The 12,448-nt window shown below is 44.8% G+C and overlaps 1 protein-coding gene and 1 pseudogene across 7 annotated transcripts in view; both read left to right on the top strand.

The window, feature by feature from the left end:
- The window catches only part of NLGN1 (neuroligin 1), a 569,544-nt gene that overhangs the window by 290,076 nt on the left and 267,020 nt on the right, over nt 1–12,448 (top strand). The window lies entirely within an intron of this gene.
- LOC136647262 (5S ribosomal RNA) lies at nt 8,512–8,628 on the top strand (annotated as a pseudogene).

Here is a 12,448-nt window from a genome sequence, read left to right on the forward strand (position 1 = left end):
GAGGTTTTCCCCTGTTCCATTCTTTTGTACTTTCACTGGTTCAGCATACCATTTATTACAGAATAGCCCCATTAAATTTGATGTCACTGCTCCAAAGCCAGAATTTGAAAACTGGAGCCAAAATGCTGTCTGACATTAGTGTGTGTGTATATAACCCATTCCTAGTGTCTGGTTTCTCCTCTCTTTTTCCTAATTTTATGCTCTGCTGCTTATAAACGTTTTTATTGACAACAGAAAATTTTGCTGATTTTACAAGGAGCATTTAAAAAAAAAAATAACAGGTTTTGACGACTTTCATTGCAGGAAACCAAAGCCCAGCAGCAATAGCACTTCAGTAGGAGTCTATATTAAGAGGTGTGGCTAACATCAACCTCTTTTCTCCAAAGACAGCCCTCTGAAAAGTGTGTGGTGTGATAAGGCTGGGTCTTTCGGTTGTAAAATTAAAATGTGCCTGGACATAGTCCAGCCTGGAAATTCTGCATTCCAGACAGGAATGGGCAGAGGCTTATAGAGGAATGTGACTCAGTATTAATCCACATCATTTGTATATAGAAGGTCCCATGCAGTGGCTTAGCTAGGATATTGGACACCTGGGGCTGGCCACTCAAAGTGAAGGGTAGACCTGGTCTCTGCCTTGGGATACCTGGGTGGAGGGCAAGTCTACCCTTTGCTTCAAGAGGCCAGTAGAACTGGCTTCCACCAGGAGATCTCAAGGCAGAAGCCAGATCTACCCTTTGCTTCAAGCAGTTGCTCAAAGCAAGGGGAGACACTTCCCTATTGCTTTTGCATCTCGGAATAGCCCTGAGAGCAATGGAGAGGGGCAGCTTACATGGTGAGTTTCTAAGTAGTGTGGGGCTTACAGCTCCAAACCCCCTCTAGCTCTGCTACTGCAGGCAGGGCTGGTCTTAGGATCAGCTGGGCCCAATTGGAAGGATTTTTGAAGGACCCCAAATTCACAGCCCAAATCTGTAGAATCAGAGAGTTATAAATACAAGTTATTATAGACTTTGTATCTCTATGGTAGAATGGAAAGCAATCAAAATGTGTGCTTAAAAAGTGCATGTGAGTTAATGGACCAACCAAATGGATTTCATTACGTTTTAATATAAAATTGCATAAATGTAAGTCTGCAAGTAAACAAGCAAAATGTGTAGATTATCTTTGAAAAGAAAATACAGTAAACCCTTGGTATCTGTGGGGGGTCTCTTCTAGGATCCCCCCTCCTGTTCCAGGACCCCCTCCCCCTGATATCCGTGGATACTGGGTCTGTGTTAAAACCAGTTATGAAACATTTTTAAATGTTTTTCTTTTTAAAGTACTTACTTTAGTGCAGCAAACTGTGTCATCTAATGTTTCCTAAACACTTCCACATTGCATTCTGGGGTGAACCAGGGTCAAGGGAGGGGGTCATGGACCTTGACATGACCTGGAAGTGGCTTCGGGACCACCAGAGACTATTTTGCAGCCCTTCAGCTGGTGCAATTTTCTGCAGTAAGGAATGCTTAAAAAAAACAAACAACTCTTTTTGCCTGTTTTTATGGGAATATTTTTTAAAATTATCTGGTGTGACTTGAAAGTGGCTTCCCTGCCATCTGTGGATGGTCAAAACCATGGATGCTAAGACCGTGAATGGCAAAGGACCACTGCAGATACAAAACCACTTGTTTTAGTGACTGTGAAATGATTTAGTAAAAATATTAATTTTATTTTTATTTAGAAAAAAATTCAAAATAAACAGTATAAGCAATACTACTGACTTTTTAAAGAATTCAGAAGAAAATCAAAATCGTTGCTGTTCTCTATCAAACCAGCAATGCAGTGTTGGGTGTCTGTTGTAATGTGTTGTTGTGTGTGTGCTTCACAAGACCAGATTATCCTATCAAGGGGTCCCCTTAGACATGGGAGCAATTGGTCTGATAGGCTTAAAGCGGGCCCTGGATGCAAGACAGTAAAAAGCAACATCAACTAATACATGCATGACAGACAAAAGCAGATTCTAGTGCGTTATAATGAAATGTGAACAGGGTTCTGGAGCTGGACATTACAAACACCATGGGCAGAGTTTAGCACTGGAAGCTTGCAGCGGCTTGAAGACTTTGAACTGACTGAATTTGATGTTAATGTTTCATGCTGAGAGGGCCCTTAGCTGAGTAGTAGTACACATGTGTGCCAATTCGTAACATCTCGAATTCAAGAATCTCAGGCAGCAGTGGTGGAAAGGACTGTGCCCAACTCCCTGAAGAACTGCTTCCAGGCAGAGTGGATAGTTCTCATAAAAAGACAACTCTGTATATGTCTTCCTTCAAATGCTGGGAGGTTTTGGATGCCATTACAGAGGGTGCTTCCTATACAAGTTCAGTTCTTTTTTAGAGCAGAGCACTAGCGATTCAGGGATAGAACCTGTGGCATAGCTAGAGGGGATGCAAAGCACTAAGTTTTGCAGGTGCCTGAACGCACAATGCTAGTGGCCCCGCCCCCTACCCTTCAGAGCCATGCCGGGTGGTGGGAGCAAAACAGAGGCAAATATTCCCACTACCCAGAATGGCTCGGAAGGGGAGGGGGAGAGGGAGGGGGCGCTTGCACAGTGCATTCGGGTGCCTGCAAAACTTAGTGCTTTGCACTCCCCCTAGCTACACCACTGAATAGGAGTGTGCTGAAACAGGGGAAAGGTATTTTTCACAAACATTTTCCATGCACTGTGTTAAAAGCAGGGTTGGGAACTCGAGTCGCAAAACTGTGTGATTTGGGGCGACTCGTGAGTCGCACACATGGAAGACTGAAAAAGATTTGAGTCGGGAGCCCCCCTTGTGCGCACACATGCTGACTCGAGTCTGCCTGTGTCTAGGTGTGCTTGCTTACCGTTTTTGCAGCATGAAAAACCTTGTGGGGCCAGCGTTCCAACGGGGCGAGCAGCAGGGAAGTTCCATACGGGAGGCAGGAAAGGGTTAATGTGAGCATGAGGGGGGAGACAAGACTGGGCTCTCTTTTCCCATGTCTGATCTGAAGGAAGGAACAGATACCACTGGACAAAGGATGGGCATTCTCATATTTCCATGGGCTGAGGGAGGGCAGGAGTTGGAGCCAAGGGGGTTCTTGTCTTACAGTTGGCTTAAAAAGCCCAAGGAGAGAGAGGAGCAGGGAAGGGCAGAGGGAGTTCATAGAGATCACGCTTTGTACAGTATGGCTGGTTGGGAGGAGGGCACCTCTCTGAATGACCAGCTTCAGTGGGACTGCTTCTGAGTAGGGCTGCCAAGGATTGGGTCATCCTTGTAAGCCTCATAGCTGTTGTGCATGGCCCTCCTCCCTCTTACCGCTTCTGTCCTGCTCTCTCCCTGTCCCTCCCACTCTGTTTACATATGGGACGGGCAGCTGGGGAGACTTTAAAGGTGAACTCCCATACACGCACAGCATGGCAGCAGCACTGTTTTTTCCACAGTGGGCTTTTTAAAGGGCGGTGATTCAACTCAAGTCCTTTAGAGTCACTAAAGGGTGACTCAGCAACTCGGAAAGTGCCCCCGTTAGGACTCTTTTTCAAGTCGGGTCGAGGGGGGGCAGTGACTCTAGACTCGACTCGAGTCAAGCCATGCTGGGTTTTCCCATCCCTGGTTAAAATGTACAGGGAAGTACAGTATTGACTCTGAGAATGGAGATAATTTAAGTTCCATCTCCCCATAATAACATCAGCACATAATTGTTTAGCTTTAATCTGTTGCAGCGACATTTCGGTCACTATGTAATCTTCGACTGGCTGTCAATATTACCAGTAACAGGAAGTTCTAGAAAAGAAATGGTACAGCTTCAGTTTGGATGGCAGTGATCACACATGGAGAAAACAGTGGTCCTTCTTGTCACAAATGGACATTTTTAGGGGAATATTTAGCCCAAGCGAAAGTGCAGCTTTTTTCTCATCAAACCAACAAAATGGACTCAGGAGCCACAATTCAGTACATAGTTTTACACTCATAGATTTTATTTGTTGCCATGCATTCCTGCTGTCTGAAGGAAAGGGACAATGGGCGCAATCCTATACAGGTCTACTCAGAAGAAAATCCTATTGTGTTCAATGGGACTTACTCCCAGGATAGTGAGGATAGGATTGCAGCCAATGTGTGTTAAGAACTTCTTAGCAATGGCCCACTTGACTGAGATCATGCCTGCCAACTAGCAGGTATCTCCATGCCTAAGAGATAATGGCTCCATCCTTGGCATGTCATAAATACATGAATTTATACACAGTGGCACCACTAGGGTTTGCGTCAGCCAGTGTGGGAGGCCAGCATGGTACATCACCCCTATGATGGATCTCGTCCCATTCAGTGGATAGGGCAATGCCCCAGACAGTGGACATAGTGATGTACCATTGCCCTGCTTTATCTGGTTTTTTGGCTATAATTTTTTTATAGAACAGAGATATTTCAACGTGGTTTGTTTCATTGCATTCTGCATGAAATTACACATTGATTGCTGTATAACATGATGATATTATTCGAAAACACCCAGATTTTAAAAATTTTGGTCAGTAATGGTGTCACCCCTACCCCTGTGCGCATCAGCCAGTACACCCCCTAGTAAGCCACAGTTTATACATATCTTGGGGGCCCCTTTTGTGGTAGAAATGTGTGATATAAATACCTGGATAAATAAATAAATAAATAGCACTGTGTTAATTGCATAATGTTCCCCTGTACAACCCGATAGGATACATAGATTGTGTTCCATATTCCATATTCCCCTGGGGGCTGGGGATAAGAATAGGCCCTCAGTTTGGCTGTACTTGTCATAAGAGGCGACTAAACAGCCACCAGGTAGATGGGCTGTTAGCCTGGGAAGGCAGCTCCTCTGAGAGAAGGAGAACTCTGATCCCAAACCTCCACTGCCTTGTGGCTACATCCAGTTATGGAAAAGGCTTCAGGAGTCAACCTCAAGGCAAAATCTGGAGCCGGAGTCCCTGAGGCAGTTCAAGGCTGAACATAGTCATGTTCTGGCAACTCCTGCGACACCGCTGGAACCAACTGTATTGGCTTCTGCCTTTCCATTGGACCATTTCAGCGACGTGGAGAGGGGGGATTTGCTGCATGGGAAGCAGTCTATCCTCCATATCTACTTTACGCAGGCTTCGCGCACTGGAGAGGACACTGTTCCAGAGCCACTGTTCAGAGCACGATACCATAGTTTTCCGAAACTAAAGGATGCCAACATAGTTCTGTATTATTTTCAAATGTCTTTGAAGAATGGGCATATAACCATTGTCAGCTTGGATTCTTCATTTTTATGACTTTTCACATGAGATGTAAGTCCAGGCTTAGGCTGACAACTGCATATGCTTCAAGTCTATGTGATGATATTTGTACAATATAGGTAACAATTCCTCCACATTTTATATGATAGAATGTTTGTTACTGCGTAATAATGAGCAGGGGGTTTGGCCCTCCCCTTCCCTTTGAGGAAGGGAAAAGCATCTGAGACTCTTTAATTTTGAAAAGAGTGACCAAGACAGGACATGACTGAGATTTATAACATTATGCATGGTGTGGAGACTGGATGTTGTGGTGGTCATTAGATGGTTTAAAAAGAGGATTAGACAAATTCATAGTGGACAAATTCATAGTGGATTCATAGTAGTTTTATCATCATCTATTAGTCTGATAGCTATGTGGAACCTGTACAGGTTGTGTCTCAGCAACTGAGAGGGTTCTGTTCCCAAAACCCCTATTGATGCTAAAAATTGTGTTAAATGAAATCCATTTTAAAAAAATAAACAATGTCTCTTTACTCAGTGGTTTAAAAATAGCCTCACTTACCATTGTAATGCAAGAGAGCAGAAGGAGACAGACAATCAAATCAATCGATCTCTCTCCAGGGGCTTAGGTGAACAGCTTAGGTTCAATTCACGCCAATGCAAATGACCCTTCCCTTCCCTAAAGCACAGGAAAAAATGCAATCAATGCAGACGTGATTATCATCTCCACCTTGCATTCTCTTTGCATTTTTTCATACACTCCAGGGGGAAGGGAGGGGTTGCTGGCCTTGGCGTGAACTGAACCTAAGCTGTTCTAAGCCCCTGGAGAGAGACTGCCTGCCTGCTGCCACACTTCTACATTACAATAGTAAGCTAGGCTATTTTGAAACCTCAAAGAAAAGGGACATTTTCCCTTTAATTTAAAGGGCCCCTCTCCTCTTGTTGAGATAAAACCATGGGTGAAAAAAATCAATGGATAATTAGGCTATACCTGAATACCTTTGTATATCCGTTGCTGGAAAGGGGGCAATAGCAGGGGAAGATGATTGTTTCTGGGCTTCCTAGAAGCATGTGGTTGGCTACTGTGGAAAACAAAATGCTAGACTTGATGGATCCTTGGTTAGAGAGCTCGGCCTAAATAATTAATCTTTAAGGAAGTGAGCCTAAAGCATGACTATTCCATGGATTCCAGTTCCTGTGTTCTAGTATGAGACCTGCCATTGAAAGGAAGTTCTAGGGTTGCATTCTGGTTTAAATTAAGCCACGATTTCTCTTCCAGAAGACCTTTTTCAACCCAGATGAGGAAATCATTAGCTGCCAGTTGTTTCTCTCTGCACCAAGCCGAGCAAAAGGGGCTCCAGGCAGGATGGTTCATACATTAAAAAAACAGAGTACTCCAGCTCTCTTTTGTTGTGTTTTCCCTTTACTCACCAGTGCCCTGTTGGAGAGCCCAAGGCCACTCTGTGCACTCCCTCTTTCTTTTTTTATGTTGTTTGAGACTCTTGCCTTAAGCTTCTCTTATGGTTCTCTGTTCAGCCAACTTTTATCTTTCCCCTCCCCTTCATTCTATTTATATGTGATAGCCGCAGGACCCGAAATGGTGATATCGTGTGACATTTGAAAGAATTCTCCACAATTATGCACACATTTTGTTGCAATTTACTTTACAAATTGCCAGCTGTTGAAAGAAAGTGCTGTAGCCAGGGATGTTCACTTTCAAAGGGTAAGCCCATAATGCGGACTTGGAAGCCGTACCGCGAAAGTAGAAGAGTGCCCCATTTCAAAGTATGACCTCGCAGTGTTCTGTGCTGTATCCGGCATGCTATGAATTATGGAAACAAATCCTTTTGAAACACAGTGATCTCCACTGCCTGGAGGGGTTGGCTTCAACAAGAACTCCAGTGTTCAGAGAGCCGTAAAAAGTATTTACCTTCCTCTCCAATTGCAACACCAACCCCACAATTTCAACCAGTACCTTATTATGCAAGGGTATTTCTTGATATGCTCATAAGGCTTCTGTATGATGAATTCAAATCGAATTCCTTGATTCCTGCACTGAACTCTGTAGTTCAAAGGAGAATTGCCCTCTGTAATGGGGGGGGGGGGCCATAACTCCATGGCAAACACATGTTTTGCATGCAGACAATCCCAGGTTCAATTCTAGACATCCACATGTAGTGCTGGGTCAGGCCTCTAACTGAAGCCGTGGCACATCAGTGCAGACCATGCTGATGGACGGATGGTAAGGCAGCTTCATATGTTGAATTCAGTCCAAAACTGCATTGATCTTTTTGCTCGCTCTGAGATGTGAACATATTATAATTGCAGATTACTGCAACATACACCAACTTGGCTGAAGGAAAGAATCTGTTTAATGCCATGTCATGGAAGGAACCCCAATTTTGCCTCCTTTCCCTATGTTCACAAATCATAATAGACACTGGATTTGGTTTGAACTAGACCTCTGCAGCTTGTGGTCTCAGAAAGCAGAACAAAGCCTAGGAGCTATATGTGGTAGTTGTCCTCTGTGGGCTCAATAAATCTATTTTCAGCCTGCCTAGAACTGCAGTGGGATGTTAACAAGCAAATGGCAGGCTCCACCATGCCATGTGGCTGGTGAGTTGCATTTAGCCTGATGACATTGGTGGTCTAAGACATCGAGGTGACTGAAATGAGGCACTAGATATCACCCTGACATCACCCCCTACTCATAATTGTCCCTCCCCCAGGCTAGTCTTCTATCACACTTTCTGCTGTTAGAAAGTGACTGTAGAAAGTGATTTTAGCTGACTTTGGTGCTAGCCATGGAAGAGGGGAGCGAAAGTGTAAAATGAGGCAAGGAAAGGAGGAGAGATTCTTACCTGCCCACACTGCTGGACTGGCTGGTGCATTAGAGATGGCACAGCCTCCCATAGTGGAAATGAGCCACCTGAAGGAAGATGATCCCAAGTTAGCTACCTGAGGTGATTTGCTTCACCTTGCTGCATGGTAGGGCTGGCCCTGCTTGGTGGGGCCATAGGTTGTGTAGTCCTGCTTTACGCACCTGCCTTTGGAGAAGGCTTGGTCAGCCTCATCCGCTAATTCAGTTGCATTGCATTGCTAGGTCCTGGTGGCACCTGGGGCCGGGTGATGTCACCGAGGAGGGGAGTACCTCTCTCCCCTGCACTGTCACCCCTTCTCCTGTAGATGCATGGCCCTTGCCTCTGAAAACTGCCCCATTTGGAGCCGTCCAGAGCAGAAGACAGGCAGGAGGGCCAATTTTGTGGTGTTTGCCACACAACTGTTACCCTGCACAAGCCCGATCTCATCTGATCTCGGAAGCTAAGCAGGGTCAGGCCTGGTTAGTACTTGGATGGGAGATCGCCTGGGAATACCAGGTGCTGTAGGCTTATACCATAGTCTTTCAAGACTGAAGGTTGCCAACCAGTCCTTGACTGCTGTCACCCTCTTAAGCAGGGATGGCAGAAAATTGCTACTCTGCCATGGGGGGGGCATGTGACACCCCCAGGCCCACGTTAGCTATTCCACTGAACTTATTTGCATTAATGCATATGTCTTCAGAGAGGGTTTGTGGTTCAATCAGAGAAGTCTGAAGCTGCAAACCAAATTGGTAGTCAGTTGGTCTGCCTTTTCATGATACCGGAATATTCGAGCAAGCAATTATTTTTGAGACTTGTTAATCTTCCTATAAAGAGAGCGGAAAACATATAATGTACAAATTATAAATATATCATTTCCTACCCTTTGGTTTTATGGCAGAAATTGAATGTAATTGAAAAACATAAAGCTGCTATTAGTAATCACTTAGACCTTCTACCAAAAATTAAAGCGATCCAGGAAAAAAATATTGTTATACCTAATCCATTTATTTTCAATTTATGAGAGGCAAACATCTGTAAGAGAAACCAATGTTATTAGGAGGCATGGTTTCCGGCAGCTAGTTCAATATTACGATCATAGAATAGTTTCCACTGCAAATCCCTGTTTTTTAATTTGTTCATAACATTTATTAGGGGGGGAAACGCACCTTTGGGGTCTGAAAGATCCTGGATGCTTAATTAGCCAAAGTTATTACCGCAAGTTGCACATTGATTTCTTAGCATCAGAGGCTGAATATTTGGAGAACATTGTTCTGTTTTCTGTCCCTATCCCTTTACATTATGGCAGCATCACATGCCACCTTCGTAGTTGGTCCATTTTTTCCTCATTTGGTAAGACTGATTGGTTGATGATGTGCTATGCTAGAGGTGCTGCTTCACTGCGATTGCAACAGTATGGGAGCAACCACAGATACAGTGAAAGTCAGCTCCACATGACCTGGCAGTTCTAAGTTTCTGATAACTATACAGGTGTGCGCCACTTAACAAAGGGATTAAGTTCTCCTATCCCTGTTGTCATGTGATCAGGTCGTTAAGCGAACATTCAGACAAAGTTCCAAACAACACAGTCCTGGAACGTGCTGGAATCTCTAGCATGTATGCACTGCTGAAACAGAGACGCCTGCGTTGGCTCGGTCATGTCGTGAGAATGGATGATGGCCGGATCCCAAAGGATCTCTTCTATGGAGAACTCGTGCAAGGAAAGCGCCCTACAGGTAGACCACAGCTGCGATACAAGGACATCTGCAAGAGGGATCTGAAGGCCTTAGGAGTGGACCTCAACAAGTGGGAAACCCTGGCCTCTGAGCGGCCCGCTTGGAGGTAGGCTGTGCAGCATGGCCTTTCCCAGTTTGAAGAGGCACTTGGCCAACAGACTGAGGCTAAGAGGCAAAGAAGGAAGGCCCATAGCCAGGGAGACAGGCCAGGGACAGACTGCACTTGCTCCCAGTGTGGAAGGGATTGTCACTCCCGAATCGGCCTTTTCAGCCACACTAGACACTGTTCCAGAACCACCTTTCAGAGCGCGATACCATAGTCTTTCGAGACTGAAGGTTGCCAACACAGCCCAACCTAGTGCCTTTGTTGTGTAAACAGACACTCCCTGCCGGAAACTAGCTGACTTCACAGGCTACTGGAGATAGATGGCCTCTTCTTTGCATTTAGAGCCATCTGGCCTTCCAACACAGAAGTAACTGGTGATTATGTCATCACCAGTTACTTCTTGTAGTACTTTGAACAGGTGGACTGTGTGAAGTGGTACAGTGGAGGACAAACATTGAGAAACACTGTTGTAGACAAACTACGTTCCTGAAAGAGTAGTCTGGCCAAAGGAAAATGGATACTGAGAGGCAAGGAAGGCGCTACTAATACGGATGTATGTTTCAGTTCATGAAGAGAATACCTCTCTACCCCTCTCTGGGGGTCTGGTTACTAGCAAATAGTCCTCCAGTGTATCCATTCAGATCCATAGTTCTTGTCATTCAAATTGGTGTCTACTGTTCACAGGATGGTTTATTCAGGATGTGTGCCACAAGGAAGGGGGTGGCTCCACCAGTCAGCTGCTGTCCCCAGAAAGCCCAAGGGCCCTGGCCCAGCCCAATGGGGTAGTAATTTTGGGGAAGTCCTCCTGAAGCTCCTGTCTCATTCTGCTTCTTTCCTGTGCCTCTAATGTTTCTCCCACCCTCCTCTGCTCCTTGCCTTTTCCCTCCTGTCTTCCTTTCCCCCCTGTTTAAACCCACACTTTCTGGCCCTGCCTCTCTTACTTTGCCATAAGCTGATAGTGTCTATTCCCAGTTTGATGCAGGGTGATGATGTCATTGCCAGGTTGATGATGTCATGGCCAAGAACAGACCATATCTTGCTGCAGTGACTCCCCACTGAAGCAATGCTAGGTGGGCTGGATGCTGGATCCTCCAGGGGAGTGTTCTAAAGAACCGAATAAGATGCAATTTAAAAAGGAGCAGATTTTCCTCTTATCTATTTTTCTCTTCCTTATCTAGCCCTCTAGAAATTCCATCGGCTCCTAAGTTTTGCAATAAAAGGGGGGAGGGAAGCATCTCTGCTTTTAGAGAAGGATCTTATTAATAGTATTAATATTATTAATATTAATAATAAAAATATTCTTATTATTTTTCATGTGAGTTAAAATTTTTAGCCCCTGCTGCTTCCCGTTTTATTTATATATTATTTATTTAAAATATTTGTACCCAGCTTTTCCCCTCCCAGCAAGAAAGGGCTTGCTCAAAGTGGCTTGCAATATGTTTATTTGTAGATTTATACCCTGCCTTTTCATTAAATTGACTCCCAGGTAGGCTTACAATAGGAATTGAAAACAAACCAGGAGCATTCTCTGGCTGATGCTCCCACTTTCTTCCCCATTCCCTGGGCAATGTGGCTGTTAGAACAGTGTTCTTTTCAAGCAGGGAGAGTAAGGCAATCTCCCTGCAATGGATCCATTCATTGACCAGTGGTAGGGGCCAGGGCAATCTTCCCCTTGCCATGGTTGTTCATCTTAGGAGGACAGGGGCTCTAGCCTTCCAGGGACCTTAAGTCATCTGGCTGATGAAGACCAGAAGATGTCTTGACTTGCTTCTGTTGACCCTGGGCAGTTGGACAGAGTTCTTTTATACTAGTGCTGTGTACAAACAAGGATGGTTGTCATTTTTTTTTTTTAACTGGGTCCTGCTCCTCTACCCATAACAGCAACCTGACACACAGGAATGTAGCAGATGAAGATGTTTCCATCACTTATCCCCTTGCCAGGAAAAGCTACGTGTCTGTGTGCCAGTCAACTCTTCCAGGGACAGGGTCAAAGCCAATTTAAACAGTGTGCATGGGGGAGGTTGGAATATAAACTAGTTCTCTGACTACAGCTGTGACTTCATTACAAGAGGCATCATTCAGCTATGCGCTTAACTATATGCCTATAAGGGAGAGACATGTTCGGAGGCCCTTAATGTCATTCATGCATGAGAGCCAGCAGGGAACATCAAAGAGAAATGTAGCCTGCATTTTGCAATCTCTGAAACCAAGTATTATGTTCGCTGCTGTTCTGTCTGTGTTAGCACGGGAAAAAATATCTAAGGTCCCAGCAATGTTTTCAAGCTTTGAGCTCTCCATATGGCATGATGTGCCATCACCAGCAGAGCCAGCAGGGGGAAAAAAATCTAATTGATCTTGACATGGAACATCACAATTAAGTGTCAAAAGGAAAATAGCAATTTTTGCATGTCGGCCATGCTTAGGAACTGCATCTTTGATTCAAGCAACTTTTTATTCCCCCCCCCCCCCCAAATAAAGCGTTCATGGTAAATACGCATGTGGGAATTGA

The sequence above is a fragment of the Tiliqua scincoides genome, chromosome 3, assembly GCF_035046505.1.
Source record: "Tiliqua scincoides isolate rTilSci1 chromosome 3, rTilSci1.hap2, whole genome shotgun sequence".
In the NCBI taxonomy this organism is placed as follows: Eukaryota; Metazoa; Chordata; class Lepidosauria; order Squamata; family Scincidae; genus Tiliqua; species Tiliqua scincoides.